Source organism: Lichenostomus cassidix, chromosome 4 (assembly GCF_008360975.1).
Source record: "Lichenostomus cassidix isolate B80296 chromosome 4, HeHo_3.0, whole genome shotgun sequence".
NCBI classification, from domain to species: Eukaryota; Metazoa; Chordata; class Aves; order Passeriformes; family Meliphagidae; genus Lichenostomus; species Lichenostomus cassidix.
Genome location: NC_139484.1, coordinates 34,624,189 through 34,651,939, shown reverse-complemented (window position 1 = coordinate 34,651,939; position 27,751 = coordinate 34,624,189).

Below are 27,751 nucleotides of genomic sequence, written 5' to 3'. Positions count from 1 at the left end.
TAGATTTACCAGGGGAGAAGACAGTCCTTGGAATGGATTATATTGATGATTAACAGGGAAAAGATCCTGAAAAACCCTTGTAGGACTGCAGAAGAACAACTTGTTAAAACATGGGGTCACACTTTTCCTACCTTCCAAGGACCATCTAATGATCCTTGCCAAAGTTCTCTGCTACTAATGAAATTATTTCAGAGTAAGATGTTCTGGAATTTTGGCTCTGCAGTTTGGAGCAAAATATTAATTCTTAGTTAATTTTATGAGAATACACAAACCATGCCCAATGAATAAAATGTAGCATTATTGTGAGAAAGAAAATGTCCTCCTAATCACACTTGGCCTAAGCTCCTAAGGAGATTGACAAAAACTCTATATTTTTTGCTGTTTAAAACCAGCCTAATAAAGCAAAAGTAAATGTTCTCTGGGAAACAAACTCATAGCTGCACATGTGACCTGGTACAACTTTCTCATCAATAGAAAAGTGATTTGTTTATACTTGCAATTACTGTCTGTATTAACAAATGTTAAACATCCTTGCATAGCCCAACTGACAGGCAAAAACACAAAAAAATAATTAAACAAGACACTGTCATCAATCATTATGCAGAGTAATTGAGGGCAATTTACTTCTCTTTCATAAAGAGAATAGAAAAAACAAATCAGTGAAAATGAAGGTGGACAACCAAGCAAGTAAACACTGTGAAAGAACTGAATAAAGAAGGAAGTTCATTAAAATAAGGCATTACAAAAATCTGAGACATGAGATTGACAAGGATACAATATTACAGTATTATTGTCAAGAGATTCTCTGAGGGAAAAAAACCAAACAACTTTCCAAAGAATCTAAGCTTTCCAATCCATGCACTGGACTTCTAGCCCCTTGTTCTTTTTAATGTGGCTATTCTTCCTTTTTGTGTTCTGTTCTCATATATTTCACTTTGGGTTTGCCCAGTTGTAATCTCTGGATTTACTGAGACTACAGTTGAGATCACTGAAAAATTCCAAGCAACCATAATCAAAGGGATACAGATTAGGAAGAAAAGGCAAAGGTATTTTCAACTGCTCCCTCTCCACCCTACCATTCACAAGCTGCCATGTATGAGGCATGGGGTTAACCAAAAATTTTATTCAGTAATTTTGCCATATGTTCTTCAGCAGAGGCTGTCCAAAGTTGTGTTTTCACAAATGAAAATAAGACACCAAGGGATTCATCATTTTGCTGCTAATGTATAAGTTTGGAATTTGTTTCGTGTTTTGGCAATTGCAGGAAAGAGCATTTGAGCCCAAGTTGTGGAAACAGACACACATATTGTTCTGACTTCTGAATATGAACCTTTTATCCCCTCCCTTAACAGAGATTATTCAGTTTACTCTCATGGTATTAGCAAGTGAGATTTCTTTTGCTCCTTTTTTCACAATTCAGTCAAAAGCCCCTACCTGGTTTCTTCTCTCTTTCATAACTTCAGATATTCTGCATGGTTGTGTCGTGGCTGTCAGACTTCAGGAGTTAGGATGAAAGACACCAAAAAACTAGGACATCATGCTTCACAGCACGAAGAGCATTGACTCCTGCAGGATGCCATATGCTTCAGGATCCCATCAGCTCCCAAAGGGGAGCACTTTGGAAGTCTGGGCCTCAAAAATTTTACTTGTTATTCATACAAGATGCGAAAGATCAAGTTTACAGAAGACAAATGCTATATATAGTCCCTTTTTATGAAATTATATTTTTGAAAACAAAGTACAGTTCTTGACTGAGATTTTTATAAAATGTCAACATATTCCTTTTTACAGCTTTTATGAAATACATGCTTATTCAAATGGATGAATCTTTTGGTTACTTTCATATGGTGTTTTAGGTGATATAAATTTTCTTAGTCTCATTGACAGCTCTTTCATGTCTGTCTCTAGAGGCTACAAAATTCCCTGTGAAGGAAGAATAGTTCTAGAAAGTTTTTTTCATATTTATATTAAGAAAAACAGTTTGCAATTGTGTTGTCATCTTAATTAAGATTATATTTTGGTATGTTTTTATTTCACTTCAGCAACTATTCAGTGCTAAAAATCTTTATAAATAAATATTTTAAACACATACACTGTCTTCTTGATACTTATACTGTCACTAAAGATGAATGTCAGCAGTCAATGTTTCAGTCGTGAGTAACAGATGAAGCGTATTTCTGTGCTTGCTTTTTATTCAGACAAAAAACCCAATAAATTTATTTTATGAAGCATCACCTTCATCGTAGTCAAATATTTATGTGTGATGTTTTGCTTACCTGAGTTTTACAGAAGGATATTATGTGACTGAAGTAATGTTTTAAATAACCTTTGGCTTTTCAATTCTATAATAACCCATTCTATCTACACATACATAAATTACACAAATTTATGATGAGTCCATAGGACAACAAGCTTTTCAGGTCACTCCACTCATAATTAGAACTAATTAAAATGTGCCAAAGAAAGGATAGAAATTTATCACTGCTCATTAAACCTGTAAAGACTGTGTTAATTAGATGTCAGATGCAGTAATTCACATAAATGTTTGCTGCCAGTCTAAATTTAGTGAAAAAAAAACAAACCCCCACATTTATAGCCACTGAAACAAAAAGGAGATAGGTACTGTTGAATTGAAAGGGTTAAAAGCTTTCTATACTACAAATCTCATTCTTATATTCTTTTTATCTTGAAAACAGTGTGTGCGAATTCTTCTGCTAATTTCCCCCAAAACTTAAATATTCCTTTGATAAAAGCAAAATGGTTATGTCACACCATAATTTTTACAACTTCCTATTTTCAAATATTGCTTACATGAATTGTCATACATTAATTTGCAAGAATTAATTCAAAAATCAATATTTACTAGCAGTTATCACACTATTGCATCATCTATGTTCTTACTCAAGAACATTATATTTATACTGTTTTATCACTTGCAACAACCATGAAGGGATTCCAGTTTTTTCCCCAAGATTTATGGTCAAAGCCTTCAGTGGTTCAAGTGATCCTTCTTGCAGGACATCTCAGAAGTCAAACCATTTTAATATGAGACACTGAATGTATTGATTAATTTGAAAGCAAATCATCAATTCAAGACATAATAATAAGTCAGAACATATTAGCATAGATTGTGCTATTACAGATTAGCTGCATGTATAACTTATGAGTACAACTTCACTAGACCCTTCATAGGGCCTTTAATCACTGAGAAGAAGAATGTATGGTGATAAACTGAGAATTTTCACTTGCGAATTTCTAAAGGAGAAAAAAAAAACCTCATCCAGTCCTTTCTCATTTGAGAAATTCAACTGCCAAAAAGGGATGTTTAGATGAGCACAACTCCCAGGATCAAGACCTATTTACCTCGGTTAACCTCAAACGTTCATAAAGCAAGGGAACTACAACGGGTTTCAGGCATTAACTTATAGAATCATGGAACAATTTAGGTTGGAAAAGACCTCCAAGATCATTAAGTCCAACTGTTAATCCAGCACTCTGTTCACCACTAAACCATGTTACTGAGTGCCACATTTATGAAAGTTTTAGATACCTCCAGGGATGGTAACTCAACCACTTTCCCAGGCACTTTTCCCAGTGTTGTGCAATCCTTTTGGTGAGGAAATGTTTTCCTTATAGCCAATCTAAGCTTCCTCTAGTGCATCTTGAGGCCATTTCCTCTTGACCTATCACTTGTTCGTTGGGAGAAGAATCTGACCCCCACCGTGCTCCAATGTCCTTTCAGGCAGCTGTAGAGAGCAAAAAGGTCTCCCCTTAGCCTCCTCTAATTCACTCAATATCCTTGCTGGGATATGTCACAGGAGGAAGTAGATGGGCAAAATGTTCCTCACTGATATTCCATTAATTAAGAGCATTACAACTGAAGGATTTTTTTAACGTCTGTGTTTGGATGCACAGCCAAGTGTTAGAATGTGTTTCTTCTAAATTTGCAACATCTGTTGACTTGGCTTGCTGTGGCCTCAGTGCTGTAATGGGGTTCATGTGGTCATATTGCACTGTCACTCTGCAAAGGCTCCTGGGGCAAGTGCCTACTAATAATTTGGCAGTAGAAATAACATTCCTCTAGAAAAAAGGAGCGAAAAAAAGAGAAAATTTACATTAAGCAGCTTCCTACTGTCCCACCTCCCATAAGTCAAATTTTCACTACACTATATTAGTATAGCCAAGAAAACCAAACCTTTATTTGCTGGAAAATGAACACTTTTTCCCAAGATAAAGTGGCAATGTATCCAGCAGTTATCAGAATAAAAAAAATATCCATCTTGCCTTCTGTGAAATTTTACAAAGAATGACTTGAAGAATGAGAATTTGACTTTTACAATAATAAGAACTTGACTAGTTTTTGCACTTCATACAGATCTGATCTACACTAGATCCAAATTCCACATACTGGATACTTATGAAGGACATACCTATTATTCTCTCATCCAGCAAAGGTTGTGATTCTAACAATTCAGTATTATAGCAGTGGAAGATCTTAAAAGGACTACTATACTGTCCTTATTTTATTTCAAACTGTATGAAAGCTTTATATGAAATCCAAATAGACAGATAAACCTCAAGGCAGACATAATTGAGTCACTGTCTTTGTACTAGTCTGATAAAATAGATACTGAAGTCTCTTGCTTATGGATATATTTCTTTATTTACTATCTTCAGGTCCTTCAACTTGAGACATGAACTACCTAGTGGAACACTGACTATTCAAGTTCAAAACTGTAAATATCTTTAAATAATAGATTTAAAAACTAACATCCCACTTTGAAAACATCCAGTAGAGATGCCTTTTTTAGCCTGCTAGGAGAATCAACTAACACCAACCTGAACAGTTGTATTAGCCTGACCCTATTAAAGGTCCTGTCAGGGTCTGCTTTGCTTTACTTGGGTGGGGAGGCAGTAATTTTGTTATTTGTCAAGTTCATTAATTGACATTCTTTCCATATTTTCTTCTGTCTATGGGTCCAATTAACATCCCAAAACTATTCTCATCCTGAAAGCAGCTGATTTAGTCACCTCCATCCCCCCACCCTCCCCCAAAATCCTCACAAACACTGTGTTTTACTCAGAACAGCAAACTGCCACTTTTCAACAAACCAAACCAACAAACCAAAAACCAGAAAAGTGTGAAGTAATGGTGTCATCAGGTTTAAATAACACATCTGTTCCACTCCCCACCCACAAAGCATACTTTACTTATTTCTTCCCATCCTTTTCCACAACTCTTCTCATCTGTGCTGTGACAGTGACAGACACTTTTTTTGTGTTGATTTTAGCTGATTGTTTGTGAGAGGCAAAGCACCAACAGATGTCAGCTGTTGTTCTATCAGACTTCCTGAGACAATCAGATAAATTTGGAACAGACAGTGAAAGTTACTCCATGAATACATTTAGAACAAGGCTAGAAATAGTACAAAACTATTCTTTTCAATGAGGTTTTATCACAGCAGGAACACAATCATGTCACCAGTCAAAAAGACAACAGATACCTCTCATTTTGTCTTCATGGTCTCAGCCTTTGTAAATCAAATGACTGCACCAAAAACTGAACTGTGGAAGAATGAAAGTAGCCCTTGGTTTGATGATCAGCACTTAGAGCTCATGAGAGCTGACAAAAGTATTAGCCAGAAATAACTTCTAGTGCTTGACTGTGCAGAGACATTGATGAAGATCCAGGTGATTTCTAATGGAATTTATTCTCAAATGTCATTTGCATTATGAAAGTGAAAAGCAAGAGCAATAATATTTTTTTTCCTCATGGTTTCCTCTGCACCTTAACGACAAATAATTTGAGATTCATTGACAATTAATTATATAATGTAAAGGTATAGTTTAGGGTTTTTTTGGTTTTTTAATTGTACAGGAAATCCTCTACAAGCAGATCCTACAACATTGCAAGTATCATGTCCACTTAAAATATGTGGACCTAAATTTATCACAGTAACCTAAGTAGTACTTGGCATTATGGCAAACATGAGCTCTGGATAACAAAAAATGTGCTGTAAGAGCAGAATAAAACTCTAGTGCTCACTGTGTATTTTATCTGCAAAAACTGGACTTAAAAGATAGACAAAAAAAAATAAAAGAGGTATTGGATTGGATTGTTACAAATTCCTTTAACATCTGTGAATAGTGGACAATACAAACATACAAAGGAGATTAAAATGCCAAAGACGGGGAATACTGGAGATTTTTACATGATTGTGAACCAGAAAAATCTGCAAGGAGCTGCCTGTTGAAGAGTTTACCTTTTCAGAGAGAAAGCAGGAGGAGACATTTCTGGCAAAAGACTTAAATCATGAAAGGCAATTGATCTGAATCCCAAAGATATCTTCCAGGAGGCATGGCTTTTCCTAGACCTCTGTATATCTGTTATCCAAGATGCAGGGTACTTGTTTTAAAATCTTCAGCACACTCTGAATGTTCAGATACTGTGTGTCACTGAAACTGTAAACTGATCTGTAAACTGGTGCACACTGGAAACGGGGAGAAAAACAGCTTGCCAACAGCTTGCAAATATCTAGGTGAGCAGACAATAAAGGAATCATCACTCAGAACTTAGAGCAACTTGATTGCTAAACATCATGGAACAGGAGCAGATCAAATGTGGGCCAGAAGAGTAAAAGATAAAAAAATGTGGCCATTAAAAAAATCCCAAACGGGATGTCTAAAAGTATTGGAAATTTTTCCTAAAATACTTTGCCTTAAAATTTGCATTTTTTTCCAGCCTCTAACTTCCTGCCCCCCAAGCCTTCAAATCCTGTAACATGGTGGAATTTGAGAAAAAAACCCCAATCAGTCAACAGTCTCAAAGCAGTCAAAATTATCTTTAAACTTTCATCCTTTGATCAAAGTGTTTTCTTTCACGAGAATTGTCTTGTCTTGCTAGCATCTCTACATGATCTCTTGGCTTTTTAATTTTGTACTTTACTACACAGACAACCAAGGAGAACTGGAATCACCTTGCTCAATCTTCTTGCAAAAGAGTATGTCATGATGTTTAATACACTTTTTGAAAAAATGCAAAAACATGCTCTTTACCTTGTAAAGATTTCTTTTTTTAACTGAAGATGTTTCAGCCAATCTCTGCACAACGTAATCCCACTGCCAAGAATAGGAGGGAAGCACTGATAAAACAATAAGTTTAAAACAATAAAATAAATAAAATTAAAACCAAGCTCTGATCCTAGAAAACAAGAAGAGTGCAGATATTGCTTCACACCTGAAAACTTCCAATAATAATTTATTGTATTTCTTTTGGTTTTTTTAAACAGAGCCAATAAATCAGGCTTTTTTCAGTATTATATGTATAATCCTTTGCTCTGCTTAGTAAGAACAGTAAATTTTCATTATCTCCTGAGAATACTTGAAGTTTATAAAGTGGTTTTTCATTATATGTTCCCAAGTAGAATGACTTAAGTATAAAGCCATTTTCATATGCTTCAGCTAATGCAACATAGTAGGCTACAGTAATAAACAAAGGAACAACACCATCACAACAGAAACCACAGGAAATCAGTGTGACTGCATGTAAAAAACACACATTACATATCCAGGCATTGCTATGATGCTTTGTATAACCTTCTAAGGCTAACACATGGGAAGTTCCAGCAGAATTTCTGGAATCAGCCTGTTTCTGCATCAGGTATCAATATGGCAGGGCTCAGTTCAGATGGCAATGCACAAACCTAGGGTTGGGTGTTAAGGGATATCCAGCCCTCTTTCTCACTGCCTATTCCATACAGTCATAGGTGACCCATTATTGAATCACCATATATCCCAGCCCCACGAGGATGTTTCTGGAGCTAGGCAGACAGCCTCCCATGAAGTTTTGTCTGGAAATTATGGCTTCATGATCTGTAGATACTATGCAGTACTGCAAGGAGGCATGGGCTGCTTTGCATCTGCTGATTGGTCGTTCTGCACATGAAGTGTGCCTAAAAATACTAAGATATAGCAGATTTAATGGATTCAAGCCTTGCCTCCATAATCTAACTACATGTATAGGTAGTTCATCTGGTGCTCTTTAAAGTTGTCTATCTTATTAGATACACATGGCTTTGCTGGGCATGGCCATAATATATAGAACTTCCAGACAAGCCACATCCAGGTTGGTACCATAAAGGTTATTAAGGCTACCAGATATGCAGAAATTCCAAAGAAATGTAAATCTTTCAGGTATCTCAAGACAATTTTTCTGGGTAGAAAAGTGAGAGAACATAATAAAAAATTGAATTACACAGTCTAGATACCAAGGGTCAGAGGAAGGGGCTGGCAAGTCATTTTATTTCTGTGTGGTTTTCTGAGTCCCTGATAGAACTAGATAATGCAGCTCTTTTGAACTTTCTCCCTAAACCACATCCCTTCTAGAAATAGATTCTTTAAGATGAAGAGATTAAGCTTTACCTCACTGAAATAGTGAAACTGGTGCTCAAGGCTACAATCAAATATCAAATGCTCCTCTGCACTAAAGATTAGAAAGGCCCTGCTAGAAAGATGAAGGATGCTGATATTTACTAGAGGTCAAGAAACAAAATAAGGTTTTCAAATATTTTTTTAAAGTACAGGATATCTTTCCTCAGAGATCTGTTAGAATCCGATGCAGCCCTACACCTGCCCAAAATGTTCTGCCCCTATTATATGGTATTTCTTATGAAAATTTTATATAAATAAGAAGCCTAGAGATAATATAAAAGCTAACTGGACACTGTACTATTACCCACACATTTCTTACACTACATAAAACTGTAGCTTAACAGAGGAAATATGCCAAGACCTACAAAATTCTAAAGCTACGATCTTTGTCATTTACCATAAACTAAGGCAAATAAATATTTATACAGACTTGAAAGCTATTTGGAATTTTAAGCCTTCTGAAGTAAAATCTCATTTTTCAGCTGAATCATGTAGCTTTAATATTTAACAAATATTCCAAATGAATAAAGTATTCTAGAAAAATATTGCTTGTATTTCACAAGAAAAAGTGGTAAGATATAATTGACTGGAATTTTTTCCTTCTTCTATGTACAACTTTCACAAATGGTTTCCACTTCTCTACTAACACTTCAGGAGAATGTTTCTTACTTATCAAGTTATATGATATTTTTCACTATTGTTTTCTTTGGATACAAAAACTGCTTCAAAGAAAATAATAATTACTTGTGAATGGTAAATAGTTAAAAGCAAATCATAAAATACCCAGTCATAGAATTTCATAAAGTATGCATTTTCATAACATCCTAATGTCTGTGCAACTTTATGTTTAAACCATAGGTGTGTAACATGGTTTCACAATCCAGTGAAAATATTTCATTACTCTATATCAAAATACTGTTTAACTATATCTTCTCTAGGCCATTTCAAAAACTATATTGAGTGTTTTTTTCAAGAGTTAGGTGTCATTGACAATTCTTCAATTACTTCAAAATTATGGTAGAAAAACAACCTTTGAAAAATCTTATCTAGCCAAGATTATATGTATGACAAAATGCAAAACCAAAGTGTTGTTGTCTTTTCAGGGCACATTAACAAAAAGCGGAGAAAACTGTGCTATTTCTAAATAAAATCTGGAGCAAGATGTAAATCCATACTGTTTGTTTACTCCTAATAATTTGTTTTTAGGACAACTTGTATCAAGAAAACATTAGCATTAAAATTTAATACTATGACTGTAGAAACAAGCCTTGAGATTTACAGAAAGAGCATGTTTCATTGAATTATTCAAATAATGTTAGCACAGCAAAAAATGCGAGTGGATACTTAATAGTAATGGAAAAGTGGCTTCTCAGAAGAGTTTTGTTTTCCACATTTGATAGGCTGATTTGTTTGTCTAAGGAAACATGCACACATGCTAAGTGATGTTACAACCTACTCTTGAACAAAGACACTATACTAAATCAGGCCCAAGATTAGATTGAATCTGTGTTTTGCAGACTACTTACATTTTCACTCTTTTATTAAAAACAGTCTTAAAGACTGAGATGCTGAAGAGCCTGTATACAAATTTTATTACATACATTAAGTAGTTTGTCTGACCTTACATTGGAAATATAAGACAATTGCTCATAAGAGGAGAAATGAAACTCCTTTTCAAAGACAGTATTGTAAGTCAGCAGTAGAAGAAAAGGCGTTCATTGATCTGGCTGGATTCCAATATAATTTCTCATCACTCCATGGATAAGAACAAATTCAGCCATACACAAGTAACCCAAACACCATTCCCAGAGAGGTATAAAAAAGTTAGAAAACTTACATACCCATATCAATTTGACTACTAGGGTGCTGCACTGTATTTACCATTACTCATTTGCTGTCAAATCTTTCATGTACATATGCTTGGAAATGTTTGAGGCACTGAGCAAGTGGAAAGATGGAATTCAGGTGAACAACCCACAGACCAGAAAAAAGGACAGGATTTTCTCTGTGACTGTGGAAGTTTAGGAAACTCACATTTTGGATAAAAATTTAATGCATGTATAACTCTATCACGGCAGATTTTGGTCATAAAGATCCTCTTTTACTTTATTTCTTTAAGTGGAATCTTGAGAATGCTTTGGTTTAAAAACCAATAATACTGTGCTATTTTAAATTGCTCTCAGAAGTAACAGGCTATTCAGTTTAAAGCTGACATTAAGGAACTGGCTGTTATCCAGTGTTTCTGTTTGCACAGGATCCAAACCTATCTGTGGATGTACAGACAAAACGGTACCTTTATGGATTGCTGTTCAAGCTGATGTACTCAATACTGCAAAGAAAAATGAAATGTCAAACCTAAGTAGTGTACACATTTTGAGGTTTTTTCAGTGGAACAATTTATCTTGATTTCTGAATAGACCATCTTCCCAAAAATAAAAACATACTACACTCACTGTTCTGTGAATTAAGAAATGAAGACTGTTTGCATCAGTAGCAATTAAGTCTAACCTTGATTAAATAATATTATTCCTGGAACAGATACTGCTGACTTTCATCCTTCTAGGATAGCTGGGAAGATAATACAACTCCATTATAGAGAAAAATCTGTATCATGAAATTGCTTACAGTTGCTCTCTAACAGGTGTACACTTATCAGGACAGGTGGGCAAAAACCCTGCAAAAATCTAATTTGTGCTTTCACTAAAAAAATGAAAATTTTTCATTACTTCTAGAATTAATCTGAAGATACAAGTCTCACTATGGCAAACAGATGACTAAGCAGCCACCATTTATCTTAATTAAAGTTTGTCTTAATCAAGGTACTGTCTGTGAGATAAAATGCTACTTAAGACTAAGTTTCTCAGCATAGTTGCATGGTTCCCAGAGGGAACATCTATCAAGCTGAATGTATAACTACAGCTTAGTCCTGCTAAAAATATAAAGGAGAAAAAGCACTGCAAAAATATAACTAGTTTCTTATCCATTGCTTAAATCCTTCAAATAGCAACTATGATACATTGCAAAATCATTTTTTTCTTCACTAATATACATATTTTATATTTTCAAGTGTCTTTCCCAAATATGTATTCCTAATTTAAATGGAATTATGGCTGAATTCTTTAATCAAAGATCAGAAGTTGATCCATCCTAAAAGTTCTGGTAAAACTGGAATTTTAAAATAATTTTGAAACATTACTTCCATCTAAATGTAGGAAAAAAGTAGGAAGCACTTTCTCAAAAAGTAGGAAGCAAGGTCATAGCATAAGAGAAGACATTTCAATTTTTAGAAAGTTGTCTTTTTCATCTGCTGCACTTTGAATCTATAAATTACCTGGCTTTAACTGCAGAACTTATGAATTCTGTACTGAGAAAAAAGTTTTTAGATGATCAGTAGATCCTTTTTCAGAAGGATGAGAACCAACTTCATTTGTTCAAGAATTTGTTCAAGTTTCAGAACATCAGCTGCCTACTAAGGTAATAACAGGCAAGGGAAAATTATTATTTTCTATTCTACTTTTAACTTATTTTTCCTTTTCCCTTCATTCCAGAAATCAATTTAAACTGTGGTACAGCCATAAATTCACCCTGTGTGATGAATTAGGTAGCTCAGCCCATAGAACAGTGTCCTTTACTTCATGGATCTACACCATGTATCTGATGTACATTCTGGAGAAATGTTCCTTGGTCTTTAGCAACTCTGGAAACAAGCAAGAGGGAATATCAGAGAAACACATTTTTCCTCTGGACAGCCATAGCTGGCAATTCAACAAAGAAGAGCTCACCAAAGAGTCTGCCCGATTCTCAAAAGTAAAATAAACTGATGAGACTAGAGCAAGTAAACTCTCACAAACTTCAAAATTCGAAAAGAGAAACCAACCAAGAGCAACAGCTCAACACTTTAGCTGTAAGCAGTGGATGTCAACAGAAACATGACCATCAGAAAGCACCTACACCTCCAACAGAACATTAGGGTGCTCTCAGAGGGTTTTAAACTTTTCATTAATTAAGAATTGGAAATCAATCTTAAAACTATTAGAAAAGATTGGGGGAAATTAACATGAATGACTACAGGAGCCGATATTTTGGTTACAGCCTAGAATTAAAAAAAAAAAAATTAAAGGAAGCAGACAACAGATTACTGGTGTGTATACAATTACCCAGAACAAGACAATTGCAATTCAACCTGAGAAAGAACTTTTCTACCAGAAGGGAAGTGCTAGGCCTAAGCAAAGATCATAACAAACATTACTAAAAATGCCAAAACAAAGGAAGAACTAAAGCTGAAAAAAATACAAAGACAGATTAAAATCAACCTTTGCAGCTATACCTTCTGGAATAAGTGTAAGCTCATTCTAAACACTGGCCTGTGACCTCTTGTGATTACTAGAATGTAGGGCTCCCCATTTTCTCTGAAATTTGCACTATATTACTGGCCTAGGGTTACAACAGCAAGCAAAGAATAATCAGATAAATCAGACCTAAGCTAACCTATTTTCTTTCCAAAACTGTTCCTCTTTGAACAATGCATATGTCTGGATTTACATTTAAAATTGTATTTACTCAGATTTTGTCCCTGATTTCCAGAAAGCAGCGACACAGTACTGATAACTTCAGCAATTACAAAGACTTGCAGTTGTCATTGCTATTTCCCATTACACTTCCAGCATTGACCCACTGCTGCAGATATAAAACCAGCTCAATATTAATTTCTGAAAGAATCATATTCCTCTACTGCTTTTTTTTTCTTTTTCATTTTTCTTTCATTTAGACTTTACAGACTCAGTAGAGAAACTAGTGTCTCCCATTGAACTGGCTGCTGTTTTAAAGATTTGAAAAGAAAGAAAGAAAGAAGAGCAGTCACTGCCTGTTTAGGGTGAGAGGACAGAGATCAATACTCATTTTCTAGCACTAGAAAAATTAATAAAGGGATTCCTATTTCCTGGGGTTTCATTTCAAGAAGAAAGGAGAAAGACTCAGAGAACTGCATATATCAGGATTGTATTGACTTGTGACTATTTCCTTTTTCTGTGGGTCTGCACAGAGAAAGGTAAATTTTCTGTATCTACAAGGATCCTCAAAATTGACAAAAATTACATTGCCACTAATTACTACAAAATTATTTAAATAATAGAGGTGAAAAGGGGCAATATTTGATTACTGACTTAGGAGGCAAACCTCGAATTCACAGAACTATGACTTTCAACATGAAAGTCATATGAGCAAATTAATACTATATCAGGGCAAATTCATAGCAAACTTTCTGAATTAGCTGTGCCAAGGACAAGACTGCATAGATACTTTTCTGCCCTTCATTATATATTAAATAAATCATGAGGTTTTTGGCACGTTTAGTTGATTGACTTATTAAAAGACACGCCATCAGGTTTCCCTCATGAATTCCTAGAGGTTACTGTGTCCAATGAAAATATTAATGCAGAATTGAACTAAATCCAGTAGTAGCACTAGTAATTTAAAATTAGGTATCTTCTTTAAACTTAAAAAAAATAATTTAATTGAACCAAACGGCTTAATTTTATCTCATTGCACCAAAATGAGAAAGTTACTGTGTATGTAACTCAATAATACTGAGGCTTTGGGAAGCTGACAGAACCTGGATTTGTCATGGGAAAACCGGGCTTGGTGTTCAGCTCTGTGACGCAAATTTAATTTTTACAGCAGGTAAGTGCTGCTGTTGCTATGGGGAAGTATAAATAAAAGAGTTTACAAGTTACATGACTTGTAATTCTTCTGAGGCCACAATAAATATTGAAATAGAGACAGATTTCTGCTTTTTTAGTGTTGGAGATATTGTAGCACTGCTTAGTCTGTAATAACTTGAGCAACTTTTCCCACAGAGGAGATCATCCTGTTATTCAATCTGACTCTCACTACCTCATCAGTATCACTGAACTTTAAATGGTCTGGTGTCTTGGCAGAGACTCATGAAGAACTTAAAGAGCTAGAAGCTAATAATTTTTCCCATGTTTAACATAGGTATTACTATGCAGTAATAGCCAATAGCAATGAAAATTGTTATAGCCAAAAAATAAGAGTTGATCAAGCATAGTCAGCAAGCCTTCACCTCCTTCAGATAAACTTTACCCTGCAGTGAAATTCACACCCATTAAATTATTGGTTGGTCCTTTATCCTTCTTAGCCTGGGTCAGAGGTGATAACCTGGAGCACTGAATAGGGTTTGTCTCCTGTTTCTGGGTGCTGGAGTGCTCTGCTAATGTGAAGCAGTTCTAAGGGAACAGCACCTAACCTTCACTTTGCAAGGCAGAGACTGGCAACTGGAAAAATACCACCATATCAGTCTCATGGGCTGGGAGTAAAACCGATTTGCTGGATTAAAGACTGGTGGAAGGATCCTGGACTCAGCAATTCCTAGCAAATGGTTTTTGCAATCAATCTCTTTGCTGACTGTAGAACAAAGGTGGTCTGATTTCTTTAATGCACTTCCATACAATTACAGTTTTGTTAATGCACCTTTTGTTAATATGTATTTACATATACAAACATGCAAGCACACAAAAATCCCAGTGCTCAGAAGCAAGGACAGAAAATCCAGTTTTTCTTAAAATGGCATTTCTTAAATTTCTTAAAACTTAATCATCAAAACGTGCAATGTCTACTAACTTTATGCCTAGTTAAAAGAGAGAACAATCAGGTTTGCTTGGCAGTTCTCTTTTGAATAAAATTGTTCCTGCTTTCATTTCCATTTCAAATACCCTTTAACGTGTAAGGAGTCCTTTATGCCACCTCAGTATTTTTTCACAATTTGTCCAGCAGCAAAAGTGAGTCACACAGAGTAGTAAATTGCAACCTTGTCTCTAAGCTCTGCCTTTCATTCACCAGCCTTCAACAAATCCTTTAATCCTTGCCCCTAGTTTATCTGTATCAAGAGCAGTATTGGAGTTGCTCACAATGCTTACCACAGAAAGGCTTTAATTAGACATCCTCTCTAAGTGTTGGAATCAATTTTTTATTGTATAGAGAAGGAAATGCACCAATCAGTGATTGAAATTTAAAATAAGTCTGCCCAGGGCCTTTGCCCAAGCTTAATTCAAGCGGCGTGCAAGTGCTGTAGGGAAGGTGTAGTTTCACAGGTATTTTTATATCAAAAGGTGGAACACTTGGTGATATGCAGCTGACTTGAAATTGTCAGTCCCAAGGACTAAAAATCATGACCCTGTTTCTACAAAATCAGACAAATAAACAGAAAAAAAAGCAAATTCAAACCCAGATCATGTCCCTTTTTAACAGCTCTATTTTTGTTACATATTAACCTGTTTATGAACTCTAGAGAATGTCCTCAATGCCTTTAGTACAGTATTATTTCATACCTTTAAACTTTCACCTGCAACATGTCAAGGCTGAGATTTCTTTTAATATATAACTGAATATCAAGGATTTTTGTAAAACAACATTTCAGCACCTGGAAAATATTAAGTTTCTAATCATGAATGCTGCTGAAATTTGCACACAACCTCACCAAAGTGGATCTATGCTTGTTTTCTAAACTACGTAGAAAGTATTTCAAAACCCGTTAGAGTCATGGCCGCAGTACCATGATGGCCTGCAGGTGACATGGCAATTGCAGACTTAGGTACTTTCAAGTCATAGATCCGGACTCAAATACCAGAAACAGCATCCAGGCGGCTATAACTGAGCTCCTGCTACACTGTGTAAATTTTGGCCAAAGTTCTGAGCACTGTGGTGGAGTTTCTTAGGATATGCCACTTGTATGAGTCTCTTCCATAATTTATATTAATGCTTAAGGCACAGAATGGCATCAATGAACCTGATTAAAGAGAACTGGGACCACAGGAGGGTGAAAAGCAAAGAGAATGCATCTGGAAAAAGGTAAGACATGCAACTGTGCAAAATCCAAAATAAAGTTTTAAAATTATATACAAAAACGGTCTGCTTTGAAAACACAGCAGAAAAGAAGCATTAATTAATCTATTATTCTAATAGATCTTGGAAGTATTTAATGGAAGTGATGGATAGACATTATTGTGAATCATGATGCATTAAAAAAAAAGCAATAAAACATTAACAGATGATAAAAATGCAATTACAGCCAACTTTCTGAGAGATTATTCACTGTTATGAAACAGCATGATAATATTTTTAAGCTCTTTTCTTTTTAGACATTTTAGGAACATTTAATATCTTTTTCTTCAAAATGAACAGTGAACTGTTTAATCTCAATTATTAAAATGTATCTTAAATAAGTTTTACATTGAAGGTTTTCTATTTTTGTATAGAAGATATATATATAGGTAATGACATACTCAGGAATTGAAAAAAGGAAAGAAATAAAGCGCTTTAGATCAGATAAATTTGAAAAATCTGTGTTTTGAGCATGGAGTACCAAACCTTTGATCACAGAAAACTAAAACGTTGGAAAACTATATTGTATGTTACTGTCTATTAATTTCAATGAATTCTCTGTTTCCTCCAGAAAGAACATGAAGATGGGCTTGGTTTTCCCCTGTTGCCTGGATCAGGTCTTGCCAAGAAAAACCGCTACATCACAGTTTTAGAGGAGAGCCTAGAGGAGAGTTTTAGAGGAGAGCCTAGAGGAGATCCAGTACTAAGTGTCTGACAGCTAAACTTCAACTCAAGAAAAGACAGTGTGGATTAGCTTTATATTTGCTAATCTTCCACTTGAATTGTGGGAAAATTTGTTCCAAGCCTGAACCATTATCTAAAATATCATCTTTCAGAAGTAGAGAACAATGAATCTCGCCTGCTTCAAAGTAGTTTGAAAAGGTTAAAATATGGAGTCTTAATTTAAGCATGTGACTATTTAAAAAAACAAACCAAACTTAAGTAAGTTGGAAAGTTTCGTTCTGATTATAGTTTACTAATTAACTATAAAAGTTTTCTTGTATTTGTTAGATGCATAACTATGCCCTAAGAAATGCTTGGAGCATTGCCTTGTTACAATATTGAATAAAGTAGGATGTTTTAGAGATTTACAACAAATGTCTTAATGGGTATATCACAACACAGAACAGTATATCTAGCTCTTTCAAGATAAAACTGTGTAGATCAGAAACACTCCTTTATAATCAGAGGTATCACTAGACTATGAAATCAAAGAACCAACGGCTAGGCAGTAAAAAACTCCATTTGTTGCAGATATTGATCCATTCTACACATATCTGGTCTACTCTAATGTTACTGCTTTGCCAATAGAAGGCCCAGAAGATGAAGTTGCTGGAAACTTTTCACTTTTAGAAGTGGAAAAAGAACAAAAGTGTCATGTTGACCTAGATCACCTGTAGCAGATACAGCAAAGCGAGCAAACACAGTTTAAAATAAGCCTGCTGCCAGGGGGAAAGGAGAGATCAGAACCCTAATCATTCTGTTATCAAACCCATGTCCCTGCTGAATCTATTGTAAACTGGATGAACAACTAAATACAACTCATCATGATCTTCTTACAAATTTGAAATCATATTGAAAGCTTACTTTGTTTTGGCTGGTTTTTTTTAGCAAAGTATATATTTTAAGAAGTAGATAGCTTGCACATTGATTAGTTAGGCCACCTGAAAGTTAAAGTTTATTTTATAAGGAAGAAGAAAGAAGAAAGAAAGAAGAAAGGAGAGGAAAGGTTTCATAACTTTAAAAAGCATATGTAACTTGAGGCCAGTGAAAAGACCCACTTCAGAGATATTGACTTTACTGAGTATACTGTACTGGCAACATAAAAATGACAACTGTGTATTTACCAATTTATTTCCTACTGAAAACAAGCACCATCCTTAGCTTTCAAACTCAATCTGCCTTAGAGTGTTCACGGAAATATTTCTGTCTGTTCATCCATTTCCTACCTCCCATCCCATAAATTCTGATATTTGGTTCCTTTCAATTCGTTTTGAAAGGAAGCAGCAGGAGGACACAAGTTATTGCAACATATTTCATAATGGGGTAAAGAGGACTTACGTTTTTTTCCCAGAAGGCATGTGATTCAGGTTCAGCATTTTTATATTCTCTTGACCTTTCAGTCAGCCAGTCATAAAACAGACAGCTAATTAGAATAGGTGTGTTTTGGAGTTAGCCACAGCATTCACTGCCACTTAGCATGGCGGGACTCAAGGAACAAGAGAAATAATTGAGGATACGATAATAACACTTAAAACTGAAAGGATCTGGACAGGGAATGTTATGGGAGGAGAGGTTTGTGAGTGACAGTTGTTTGCTACAGCAGACATAGAGACAGTATCAAAAACATGTTTTAAACAGAATACAAGTTGATGGCACCAATAATAGTATCTACACCAGCTTCCCTTTGACATTTTTCCAGTTCACTTTAATATAGAAGAATTTATATCTTTAACAGAAAATAGGAGAAATATTACTTTCCTCTAAAATCTACCATAAATTTAGCCAATTCTGAGAAAGTATAAACTACAAACTGGTTCTTGTCCACCTCTGATTTTCTTCAGGGCTGACATTCTTTACCCATACCCAGCCATACAGGATTAGAAGTAAGCTTTTCTTAATGCTTGTCAAGAGACAGAGTTTGCTGTGAAGCTCCCATCTTCTGCCTAACCCTAGAGTGGCACATCTGCCATTTTATGGTATTTCCTCCCATCTGTGCCACAATGGTTGTAATCCAGAACAAAATGCAGTCATTACAACTTGCCCTTAAAGATGGATGGCTAATAGAGCTGACTTCCACCAGCCAAGTATGAGAGAAAGAAAAGCACTTCTTGATAAACACAAAATGAATCTTAATGTCTCCAGCAATAACCATAACTCACATAATGATATAGAAATAAAATTCCCTGCAACATTATCTTTTTGAAAACAAGAAACTTTGCCTACATGGCTTTCCCTTCTTTCCCCCATACTCATGCCACAGCTTGCAAAGCTACTTCTCCACTAATATATTTAATGTGCTCAGGAGCATCCTCAGGCACTGGTGCTACCTTGGCACTAAAATGCTTTCTCTGTAAACTCTCTTATGCTTTAAGAGGAGGTGTCTACTTCCAAACTGCTTTTTGGATGCAGCTCTGTGAATGCACAACCTCATATGGCACCTGAGAACCATCTGCACGCCTGTGGGTCAAAACAGAGGCAAGACTGCTCCAACAATTTATTAACATGACAGTCAAGTTCCAGTGCCTGGAACACTTCAATGTTTCATTTCCTCTTGTTTATGTAGGCAAAATTTTAAACAGCCTGGCTCAGATCCACATTCTTTTACAAAGACAAGTTTTATTCCTAAGTTGTTATGTTTAATGGTTAAACAAATGCCTTGAGAAATACGTTAAATAAATAAACCTGATGACAGTAGAAATGTCACAAATCCATTTTAAGTAAAAATCAATATACAAAGAGGAAATCTTTCATGTTGCCCTTTCATTTTCTTGTATTGCCTTAGACTCATGCTCTGTAATTTCATAAGAATGAATTTCTTTTACTGGGTCTCTCCACTGTAGGCCTACTAACAACCTATTGATAAATTGCCACTCTTGAATACACTTGTACTGAAGTTACCAAGTAATTTCAAGACTAAATACTGTACTGAAAAGTGCCAATTTAACTTCTATATTTCCGTAGAGAAAGTTTAGGAAATTAATAGTATAATTATTAAATAGTAAAATTACTAAATCTAACTTTCCTACACTTGGTTGGTGTACTAGCTTTAGAAAGCTGGAACATTAAAGAGGTAGAAACAGTTGAAAATTGTGCAGAACTTCAACTGGACTTTTGGATAATTGAGAAACTTATTTCCCATTCAACAGAAAAAAAAAGGAAGACTGATACTAGATGTGTTTTTTCCACTGTGATTAGGAAAATAAAACAAACTAAAAATATTAATGATCCACTATTCTGTATAAAAATAATACTTTGAGGGTTTCAGAAAGCCAAAACGTCAAACTATTTTAGTATACAATGAACACAAAATAATTTTATTCTGAAAAATTAAAAAGGTTTCTTTTCCAAAGAGGAAAATAGTCAAGACTTAGAGTAAAAAAACTAATTTCAGTAATTTATATTTTTAAATAAATGCCCCTGAATTTATCAAAACTTCTCAGATTCCAAGTTTTGAATATTGCAATATATCAGATGCCTGCTATCAATAGAGTAGTAAAATATAAATAAAGATTTGGGAAAAAAAAATACTTTATCTTTTCACATAATCTAGTGAAAAAATCTAGTGCAAAAAGAAAATTGAAATAGATGATTGCATCCATGAACATAAAACTGCAGAAGAATAAGCAAAGAAAGTGCACAGCACTTACAAATATACAACTTATATTTCTCATAAATAGTAACACTCTAGTAAGAAAGCCATATCATAAACAAAATATTACTCGTATTTTCTAGATAATAATATAGGAACACATTCTTATTAGGAAACAGTATGTTCCACCAGGACAATGCTGACAATAGTTAGTGTCATCACCCTCCCTAAATGTGCAACCTTTTATATCTTTATTCCTACTGATATTGGCTAACCTCCATACAAATTCACAATACAAACACTTTTTTTCACCTGAGGTGATATTCACCTCATTAAGTGCAAAATCTATTCATTCTCACTCAAGGTGTGAAACAACTCTTAACTGCAATCAATTAAATTCATTCAGCATGCAAAGTGGGATAATCTGTTTTTTCATGATTTTGACAAAGTCTGTATCAATCTTTTTGGCTTAACCAATCTTGTCACTGGTTTAAGATAAGATTTTCTGGGGTGTCTTGCATCTGCATCTTCTTGCATTTCTTAAACTTTAGAAACAATAATACAGATTTTCCCTTCTGTTATGTACAGTACAAGGCATAAAGCAGATCCGAAGTTTGCTCGGCTTATACCAACTACTTACATGTCTAAAGTAGACTTTAATGTCTAAATTGATATTTGTGAATTAATTTTCCTAAAACACAAGTCTCAATCATACAACATCCTACTTTTTTAGGACAAGCCACATAATGCCTTAAAGTGCTTTGATATAAATAATTTAAACCACCCTGCTATACATAAGGAATACATTCTAGATCTGAGCATGTCTGCTTTCTTTGGTGTGGAAAAATATACCACAGAAGGGGAAAAGATGAAACAATTTGCATTACCAGAAAACCCCCACCCTGAATCCCAAAATTAAAGTTAAGTTTAAAATACTGCAGATGATCCAATTCCATCACAAATGCAAATTCAACATCTTGGAAGACAAAGTCATAATCACAACATAACATATAAACTCTTTGGAGAACTTTGCATCACATTTAGTGTCTACTTTGTGCTATCTAATAAATGGGAAAAAGAAAAATATTCAAAACTGTAGGCAAGCACAAAAGTAGAAAATAATATAATGGAGTTGATACAATATAATATCATGTACATAGATATAAAAGAAAGAGAAACTAATTTGGAAATTGATTTAAATATGCTAAAATATCATTTTAATATAACTATGAAGAATGCATTACAGAACCAGACTTCTGGCCTTAAAAAGAAACCCCAAAAAATCCACCAAAAACCCCCACATGATTTGAGTCATCAAATGCTGAGCTTTTAAAGCATTAAAACAAATATTTTACATAGAGGCACTTTCCATACTCTGCTTTTGTTTGACTGAAAGAAAAAAAAATCTAAGGCTGTTTTGAAAAATGGAACTGTAACAAAACCCATGCAGCCTACATAAAAAACTTCAGATTTGTGCTTACTATAGTCTATTTTGTTTCTTTTACGCAACCAGACTTTGCAATGCATTTCAGAAACATTCCTGTAGAAAACCATTGAAATTCTACGCCCAGAGTAAATTTCCATGTACAAAAATTGATATTTTATGGTTAAAAACTTAATCAAATATATTTGAGATGGTTTCTAGCAATTTCCAAAAATGATGCCATTCAATGAACATATTATATACAACACCTGTATTCCATGAGATTTGTAGATATATCTGCTTTCCTTACTGACAATAAACTAGCTATAACTACAGCTGGAAATGCAGGGACCCTGACTATTGTCTCACAAACAGAACCAAGTCCTGACTGTAGAACCTGCTAGCACTAGCAATGCTGATAGATGCAACTGTGAGGCAGCATCAGCCTCAGATCCTTGCTGAATTTGATAAGTGAGAAAACAACCCTCAGATCTGAAATCTGAGAAAAAAAATTGTAATGAGATTACTCAGTTTTCCTCACATACTACTGAAATAGAACCTCTTCACAGATGAAATTCATAAATGTTACTGCAAGTCAGCACAAAATTGAAGAAAATTCCAAACCTGACATACACAAAGTTAAGAGAATTAACTTCAAACTTCTATTTACTAAGTTGGGCGTTCTAGGGATATTTTTTGTTACAAAATTTTACATCAGTTTTTACACATTTTTACATACTAGTAAAGTGGAACAAGCTGTATAGAAGTGTAAGTCAACACAAATCCTTCAGAAATTATTATTGTTTCAGTGCTCTTTCTTGCTATGAAGCCCCTTGACACCATCTCCGATTTTTTTCTCACATCAAGAAGTATAAAGACTGGAACTCTGAGTATATAGTATCTATCAAGCACAATGTGACATGCTGCCATCGATTTTGAAATGTCATATCAAAGCACCTTCTCTAGTGTAACATGAGACTTACAGAAGCCATGGTTCTGCAGCAAGAGTTATGCCATTAAACCAGCTGAAATATAGAAAGGCAGTCCATATTGAGAGGGTTTTTTTATCATCAACCCTAATTTACAACAGCTACCCACCATAAAAACATTAATCACTTCCAGAAGCATTCCAGAAACCTGGCTTTAATGTTTATGTCTTTTGGGGGCTCAGCAAGTAGACTTCTTGCTTTATTTTTCACTTAAAATTGTAGTTTCTTGTTGACATTGTAAATATAACATCCTCCTTGTTCATTAGTTATGCATCTTTCGCTGTTTATCTTCTTTGTAATAAAAATATGGTCTTTTTCTGCAGCAAGCAATTGACCACAACCACTCTCTAGCTACCAGAGGTAACCCAAAATTGACCTTTTCCCCCAGCTTTCAGGGCTTGATTGATATCTTGCTACCCCTTTATTCTTCAGTTTTCCTATTTCACAAAAGCAAGAAATACTGTTTCTTTATTATTGGATAGCTCCTTTCCCACAGATAGAAGACTCCTCTGTCCCCCTAAATGTATCATTATTGAAAGTACCTCAGAAAACACTAAGCAATCCCCTAAGAGATATAAAAATGAGTAGCATGTATGACATATATATTAAACAAAAAAGGATAAAAATTCTTCATGTACTATCTTTTAGTCTTATTAATATCATCTATTTTAGGATTAAAAGGGAAGACTTAAGAATTGTCAGATCTTTCTCATTTCTGCTTGTGCTGCAAGGCACAGAGAGGAGGAGTGTGACTGTGACAATGAAATAAGCATTTCAAATATGCCTTGTTTGAACTATATACTTAGGGAGACGTAACTCAGTGAAACGTCTTGCAACCATGCAGTTAAAAAAAAAAACCAAAACAATTAGTCCTATCAGTCCTACAGAAGTTATGAGATTCTCAGAATCTGGGGGTTTTTTTCCCCACAGTGGAATGGGACCATTTTTTCACCTTAAAAATATAAATAAAAAAAATAAATAAATAAAATTCCCAAAACACGTTTTTGGTAAATCACCCCCACCCACCTTCTCTCTTCACCATTCACTGAAGACCTCAAAAGCTTTCTTGATGAAAACTTGTGTCAATGCCAATATGCTAATACATCAGCTCAGATAAAATCTCTTTGTCCCTCTAAAAGTTGTTATGAAAAATGTTTATGTAGCTGTGCTCAAAAGTGTTCATGCCAGTTAAGTGTGCAAGACCTAAAATTCTAATCCAAGGCAGAATATAATCATTAAGTACACTACCAGTAAAACAGAAAAAATATGTGTAACTGATGAGTTTCACTGACAGATGGATTTGCTACCACGCGAGAAGGCAGAAGTTTCAAGAACACTTACAGTTTGTCATATGATCGCACATATGCTTGAGCCTATGCTTAGACTAGCCTAACACTCACTGTTTATATTTGCAGCCTCAACCATAGGGTATTACTGAGGCTAGAGCAGTTCAAAAACAACTGGACAGGCAGATGAAGTACAGTGCCTTAAAGAGGAGGAAACTGGCTTTGGTTCAATAATAGTTGAGCTACAAATCACTGGATGCTGGGAGAGTGATTTAGTGCAGTATCATTATATGCTTGTTTTGATCCTGTACATTCCCTAGGCATCTGCTATTAGCCAAAGGATATAGGCTGGATAACGATGTGTCTGAATTGAAACTGTTGATCTTATGTTCTTATTTTCTGAGGTTTGCTTCCTGAAAGCTCAGCCATAAGCCAAGTCCTTAGAGACTATGTATGATACCCTTTGAATAGAAACTGCTCCAGAAAGTATAGTCTGGAAGCAGAAAATCCACATAACTATCCTTGCTTTCAGAATTTAAAGCATTCACAGCACATATTCACTGCCCAAATCTTCTTTTGATTCCACAAGTATTAATAGCATGCTTTAGAGAGTGTTTTATTATATGATTGGAAATGGTATTTAATGCCCAGGCCATAGGCATGACAATTTTAGAAGATGGGAAAATTATTCAATGTCAGAGTTGCTTTTTGACATTGCTTTAGCTTATCCATGGAGAATCTAAGATTGGTTACAAACATAGGGGGAAAAAAAAGATTCCCTATTCTGTTTTACATAAATGATTTAGAGAGGAGGAACTTAAGCATTCAAACGGAAGTACCTCAAGGTAGCAAAGCTGCATATTTGACATGTTCTAGCTAGATGCTGAAAACTACAGAGAACGAGATAATCAACTCTTAGGAGAGACAAGAAGAATATACAGGAAGGATCACTGAGGTTCCTTCAGACATGGCAGAAAACCATGGGCAACAATGGAGTCAGAGATACATGGGGTGGGAAGAAAAAAAAAATAAAAACCAACCTAAATATACAGACTAAAATTTGACAGCATAAACACATAATAAGAGGTTCTAACAAGTGTTCCATGGTCAATGCAGAAAAGCTCACAGAGATTATGGAAAGTTAATTCCATGATAAAGGAGGTCAGGAAAATGGTTGGACTTGATGATCTAAAAAGTCATTTTCAACTTAAATTATTCTATGTTTCTATGAAAAAATATTAAACCACAAATAGGAAAAAAGAAAAATCTTCCTACATGTGCAGAAGTCATCTGTGATATTTGACAGAACCAAGACTGCTCATCCAGACTGTTCAAGGAAAACAAACAAAAACCCCAAAAACATTCATTTCCTATTCTAATACTGCAGTTGTATTTCACAACTTTCTGTCATGTCCTTGCAGTAATATTTTTTGAGGACAGAAATATTTTTCCATTTTTTCTCCCCATGAAAAGCTACTTAAGCAAATTTTACTGAAACTGACAAAAATCCTGTAGGGAAGAAAATGATTTTCTGATAGTTCCTGAACACTGCAAAAGGTAAATATCATTAGTGAGACTTTGGAAGGAAACTCTACACATAGTGAAAATGCCTTTCATAAAAACAGACCTGAATGTCATGTTTATTAATAAAATTATGTGTCTTGAAGGAGACAAGAAATGCACTAAGTTTCTGGAAGTTTTCAAGAGGTGTTCACTTCTGCCCTGTTTTACTAAAGTATTGAAAAAAACCTGCTGTTTCAGTTAGTTCTCAGACATGCTGACACATATAATAATCTCACAGTGTTCCCTGCACTAAAGCCTCAGTCACAGATTTTTGATTGCTTCAGCTGACATTTTGCATAAACTTTCTACCAAAGTACTTCTTTTTAAAAAAGAGGAAAGGCAAATGTTGATGTGATGGGAAATGACAGTTATATAAAAACTGACTGCATACGGTTGCTCTCAGCCTGTAGTGGGGACACAGCACAGGATTGTGGTATGTAAATCTGCTTCTGGAGAAACAGCCAGCTGCTGCATTACACTTTCTCAACAAACAAAAATGTAGTTGAGTATGGATGACCAAAAGGAAACAGGAATTGAAAACCAGGCATTTAACCAGACAACATGCTACATCCAACACTGTGGAACCAGAATACATTGGAACTTGTCTCAGAAAAGCAACAGGAATGGGTTTAAAGCAGAACACAGCAGGAGTGAACTCAGAGGAAACAGACCCAGGCAGCAGTGTGCTGTATTCAGATCTCAGCCAAACCCAGTTAAATACAGAATAATGGCTCTATGGACCAATTTTCCTCAGATTCCCACAAAACTGTCATGTCTCAGTCACTCCGCATGGAACTTACACAGCTGATTCTTGCGTCACACTCATTTGCAGCCCAACATGTATGGAGCCTTTTCCTACTTCATAATTCCACTTATGTGTGATGGTTTAACCCCAGACAGCAGTTAAGTACCCTGCAGCCTTTCACTCACTCCCCCATCTCAGTGGGATGGGGATGCAAATCAGTAAAAACCCTCATGGGTTGAGGTGTGAGCGATTTCATATAATTCAGAAAAAGTAATAACAACAACAAAACCAGCTATAATAGTAACAACAATAATAGTAATGAAAAAAGATAAATAAACCCCAAGAAGAACAAGTACAATAAAATTACAATAAAAATAATGATTTGTGAAAAATTTTAATGGAATAAAAAAAAAATCTTGAGATTTCATATAGCATATTCTTCTTAATATACTTGCTCTTTAGATTCACTTTTTATGAGGCTTACATAAAAGTATATTCTCTGTCTTGGATGCCATGCTTTCATATTATTTCTTTTTATTCTGTCCTTGATTGTGTGGCTCATTTTTCCCTAATACTTTTTTAGAAAAGTACAAGGAAACAGACAACTTGCTCAGACAATTCCCTAACCCCTCTCTCTCATGCTCTAAGAGTTACTAAGAAATTGTTTCATGCATGGCATAGCTCTGGCTCATCTTTACACGTTGGGGAAGGGGGCATTAGGAATTGATCTACACAGTTTGATCTGTAAAACAAAAGAGTACAAAACACTAACATAAAAGAGAAGATACACTGCTCACTTCTTTCAGTAAATTTAGCATAAAGCTATAATAATGCTCCTAGGTTACTAGATGGAATAGAGATGGGGGAGCAGGATATTTATACTGCACAAAATTATCCAAAGTTCATGCAGCCCTAGCCCCTTAGTCCTCCCTGGCCCATTATCACCCCTCTTTCAAAAAATGGTATAGACGGTATTTAAATTACCAGGTTCTGAGCACATCAGTTTATTTCTTTCTCATGACACATCACATATGGAAGTATTAGTGCCACAATTTCAAATATCAATTTCCTTGGATGCTTTTCATCCAAGGGCCAACTGTGGCC